The sequence below is a fragment of the Hakea prostrata genome, chromosome 1 (assembly GCF_041222555.1).
Source record: "Hakea prostrata isolate BN-2017 chromosome 1, UWA_Hpros_2, whole genome shotgun sequence".
NCBI lineage: Eukaryota > Viridiplantae > Streptophyta > Magnoliopsida > Proteales > Proteaceae > Hakea > Hakea prostrata.
Genome location: NC_142600.1, coordinates 47,029,482 through 47,034,837, shown reverse-complemented (window position 1 = coordinate 47,034,837; position 5,356 = coordinate 47,029,482). Strand labels below are relative to the sequence as shown.

Below are 5,356 nucleotides of genomic sequence, written 5' to 3'. Positions count from 1 at the left end.
TTTCCCATGAAGCTTCTTCTGGGGTGTGATTTTTCCACCAAATCTTCACCAAAGGGATGGTGCGATTTTGCAACTGCTTGTCCTTTTTGTGTATGATCTCAGCTTGTCCTTCATCGTAAGAAAGATCGGTACTAAGTCCTTCAAGTGCTTGTTGTAGTATGTGTTCCGGGTTCTCTATGTACTTTCGAAGCATCAAAACATGAAACACATTGTGAACTCTAGCAAGAGATGGGGGCAAGGCCAAATGGTATGCGACAGGTCCAACCTTTTTCAAAATCTCATAAGGTCAAATGAAACGAGGGCTAAGCTTTCCTTTCACATTGAATCTCGTCACCCCTTTCATAGGTGATACTTTGAGGAAAACTTTCTCTCCTATCTAAAATTCTAAATCGGTTCTTCACTTGTCGGCATAAGATTTCTATCTAGACTGGGCAGACTTGATTCTTTCTCTAATCATGTCAACCATTGCACTTGTAGCTTCAATCATTTCCGGACCCAAAATTATTCTTTCTCCGGTTTCAGTCCAATACAAAGGCGTTTTACAAGTGCTACCATACAAAGCCTTGAATGAAGCCATACCTATTGTTGCTTGATAATTGTTGTTATAGGCAAACTCAACCAAAGCTAAGTGTTCATCCCAATTTTCACCCATATCTACCACACAAGATCTAAGCATATCTTCCAAGATTTGAATTGTCCGCTCAAATTGTCCATCAGACTGTGGATGATGACCTATACTCAGATTCAATTGGGTTCCCAAGGCTTTCCGCAAACCATTCCAAAACCTTGAGGTGAACCTAGGATCACGATTAGAAATAATACTCAAAGGCACTCCGTGCAGACAAACCACATTGTCCACATAAAGCCTAGCTAGCTTATCCAAAGTGTAAGTGATCTTCATAGGGATAAAATGGGCTGATTTGGTCAACCTATCAACAATCAACCACATAGTGTCATTACCTTTACTTGTACGAGGCAAGCTAGTCACGAAGTCCATAGAGATATCTTCCCACTTCCAACTAGGGATAGGATGGGGTTGAAGCAATCCAGATGGAGGTTGACGAATGGCTTTCACACATTGACAAGTCTCACAATTGGTAACAAAATCTTCAACATTAGCTTTCAAACCATTCCACCAAAAATGTTCCCTTAAGTCCTTGTACATCTTGGTACTTCCAGGGTGTACTGTAAAGATTGACTGGTGTGCTTCTTTCAATATTTCCTTCTTGATTTCTTCAACAACCAGCACACAAAGTCTACCTTTAAACAATAAAGTCTGATCGTGTTGCTAACCAATCAAAAATAAAATCCTATACTAATCTAGCAAGCAGAAAGTACGGGGTTGAACTATGGGGAACTAAAAGGCTAAGTTACTAAGATTGAATTTAACAAAACTAAATTTAAACTAAATCTATTAATTAATGCAAAAACTTAAACTATGAATATGTGAAGATCTTTGGGATTTCGAATCCCCAATGCTTTTCTTTAACCGATATAACTCTACACTTCAAAGCAAATTAGGGATGGTCTTCCTAGGTATGCCCTATCTTCGCAAGGCTATCGTCCTTTGCGGAAGCTTGGCACGCTTAGTTCGCTGAGCTATAGAACATCTTTGGCCAAACTCAAACACAATCAACTAGAAGAGATAGAACAATCAAATTAATGAAATAAGCATGGTTCATCTACATCCCAGAGAAAAAGAAGTAGCTACTCATTATCACAAAGTTCATAAGAAAAATAAAGATGAAACATAGGGGGAGAGAGAGAGATGTGGTCTTCTTCTTCAGCAATGAGAGAGATGAGAGCCACATTCGCCGTCTTCCTTTCTGTGGTGGCTTCTCTTTTATGTCTCCCGCACACAATGAATCCCTTCTCTTTATCCGTATATTTGACCTTTATTCGTTCAGATTTTAGAAAAAATCAAAACTAGAAAGTTGTAGATATTTTTAATATCGTTCCATAGCATTTTGAATCATTGAAATCCAAGCTCATACAAGAGAGATATACCTAAAATACTGAAGGTAGGTCTGTTTACCCGATTTTCATATTTATTACCAATTTTGTTCCTTAGACCTCCACCGATTTCCAATTTGGCTAAGATCTCACTTTTCATGATTTCTTGAGCAGCAAGATTGAACGCCATGATTTAAAATCCACCAATATCTAATATATTTGCCAACTTTACTCCATATTATCTCTAATATCCAAAATCTCCTTATTCCTGAAAAATACACAAAAATACTCAATTCGCTCTCTTTAATTAAATAAGTATGGGGATTTAAATCAAATAAATAATGGTAAATGCATGCTTTTCAAATACCCCCACACTTGAGTGTTTGCTAGTCCTCGAGCAAAACAAAAAATAAAACTAATACAGAAAATAAAGAAAGAAAAAATCTAACTCACTTTCGTAGGAATCACGGTTGCACTTAGCATGTGCAACAAGCCTTTAAACCCCTAGGTTACCCTAGTGGACGAGTTGTGTCTCGTGAGTGTTTGCAGAGAATATACACACAAAATTCTTTAGTGCTCTTCTAATTATTCTGGTAGTAGTAAGAGTAGAAAGATAGATTCCAAGACAAAGACACTCCACTAAAGATTAAAGGGAATATAGGCACCCCCACACTTAAGCTCTTACACCCTCTCTTGAGTCTAGCTCTAGGCAAACAATTCAATCGAGAAGTCTCTTCTTATCTTCAGTCTACCACTTCACCCTCAGATAAGACTAAACTAAGTACCAAATTATACCAAGAACTCAAGATCTAAGCAATATTGACCTTCTTAGACATTTCTCCTTTATAAGCACATTAATTCACTTCTTTCTTTAATGGTCACAGTTCTAGTCCATGCAATGTCTTGCCTCTTAAACTTTCTAGATGGCCTATGTAACGAGTGTTGGGTCAGCTGCTCTCAAGCCAGATGGCCTTAAGGGACTAGGTGTAGAATACCCCTCGAACTTACTTACTTAAGCCAACTAGGCTACAGGCCAAGACTGGACCAAAGACACCCCAATTGTTTGACGCGAGGCACGATGTTGGTGACACCAAAACCCGGTTACTAAGAAGGAGGTCTAACCTTTAAACTTCAGCATTTTTTTTTTTCACATTTTACTTCAATTCGCTTCACATTTAAATAGTCTAAAATCGGTCTCAACTTGTCACCATAAGCACAAGGCAATACAAGATAACTAGAGGGTCAAACTTTTTGGACTACCTGGAATTCCTATTTTCCGATTCAACCTCGGTCTCAAAATGTAAAACCCATTACTATTCTCTCAAGAGGGTATTCATTACATCAGATGGGATTTCTAAAACACTTAAACTCTCATTTTGTATCTAAGCAAGGAATTAAAACATTTCTCTTACCAAAGCCAGAAAAAATTGGGCACTTTTTATCTTTGTGACAATGCTCTACCAACTATCAACAAGTCTTACTCGAGTTGACACCCCCCCCCCCACACTTAAATTATGCAATGACCTCAGTGCATGCAAAAAAAATAATAGTAGCAAATAGAGGAAAGAGTGTACCTGATGTTTGAACTCATGATAGAGCACGCAATTGTAAAACCTAATAACAAACAAAGAAAATAAAGGAAAAAGAACAAGAAATAATATCTAAACAAATGGGTTGCCTCCCATAAAGCGCTAAGTTTAGAGTCTTCAGCCAGACTCAGTAAGAAGCAGCCAATGGAGGTGGAAGCTCAAATCTAAATGTAAATGGTGAATGCTTTAAAGAAGTGGAAGAGTCCAACGATGTGTTGACTTCCTCAATATTTAGGTTAGATCCCCCAAATGGCAAGTAATGTTGTAGAGGATCATCAATAAGCATGTTTGGAATATAATCAACCACTACCTCATCAATAAAGTTAATTGCAAAGCACTCTTCATCTCTATTTGGGCTTAAAGATACATTCTTTATAGAATCTGGAATTGAGGACTCAAGAGCTTCAGGGAAGGGGGCTTTGGGAGTGTAAGATTCAGGAGTAGGACCCTCTACAATCGGAATGTGCAACCCCTTACAAGGAATTTGATGGGGAATACTCACAGGTGGTGTTTCTTTACTAGGCTTGTGTGCATCATTGCCAATCTCATGGGTCAAATCAACCTCTTCTCGACTCTCAAGATCAATGGGCAATGGCTTAGGAGTAGGCAAATGTGCATAATATTCCTTCCCACTGCATGTCAGAACAGAGATTGCTTGAACTTGTTCTTTCCTAGACCCAATTTGATGATTAGGGTTACCTATTGGTTGACTAGGTAACTGACCAACCTCCCTCCTACTGATGGCATCAGCTAGTTGACCAAGTTGGATTTCCAATTTAATGAATTGAGAATGAGAATGTAATAATTGAGTGTTTTGCTCTAGTCCACTAAGCGCCTTTAGCACCTTATCCTCAAATGATGAATTATGTGAGGGTTGTGGAGATGATGGTAGCTCATTCCTATAGGCATTTTGTTGCATATTAAATGGAGGTGGCGTATAAGGTATTTGATTAGAGGGATTGGGCATTGAGTTTCGCCATGAAAAATTGGGGTGGTTTCGCCATCCTGGGTTGTAGGCATTGGAATATGGATCATTACCCAATTTAGAGACTCCTTGGGCCAAATGTGCATGCTCCTTAACAAACTCATGGTATTGTGTAGCCAAATAGCAGTCAGTGACATGATGGGATATGTTAGAACATAAAGCACATGCTTCAATCTGATTAGGTGGAGAAGAACTTGTAGGAAGTGGAGATGGGGTTTGTTGTCCTAATGACAAGAGATAATCCAATTTCTTAGATAGCAAGTCAACCTTAGCACTCATCTCAATGGTAGGATTGATCTCATAGAGACCGCTCCTCTTTGGTTGCCCAATGGATGGAATCTCAATCCTAGCTGCTGAAGCATGGTGTTGGGAGTTTTCACTAAGGGTCTCAAAAAGTTCCCATGCCTCATTCTCATTCTTGTGCATGAAAGTCCCACCACAAGAAGAATCAACCATTTGCCTATGTCGGTCTCTAAGGCAATCATAAAAGCATTGAACCAATTGCCATTTAGGAATAGCATGGTGGGGGCACTTTCTAGGTAATTATTTTAATCTTTCCCAGGCCTCATGAAATTGTTCTCCTTCTTGTTGGGAGAAATTTGTTATCGCTCTCCTAATGCTATTGGTACGGCCAATGGGGAAGAACTTTTTAAGGAACTCTTGTTGCATTTCTACCCAAGTGGAAATTTTAACATTGTCCAAAAAATGAAGCCAATGCTTAGCTTTATCTTTAAGGGAGAATGGGAAAAGAAGTAATCTTAAAGTATCAACTGAGAGGTTTTGAATTTTAACCGTGGAGGACACCTCTAAAAACGCATCTAAGTGCTTA

The 5,356-nt window shown here is 38.7% G+C and overlaps 1 non-coding gene across 1 annotated transcript; it reads left to right on the top strand.

Moving 5' to 3' along the window:
• The first annotated feature begins 5,041 nt into the window (after positions 1 to 5,041).
• On the top strand, positions 5,042 to 5,148 carry LOC149029050 (small nucleolar RNA R71). The gene has a single exon (XR_016171328.1). It is a non-coding gene; the product is annotated as a small nucleolar RNA R71 (small nucleolar RNA).
• Positions 5,149 to 5,356: the final 208 nt, after the last annotated feature.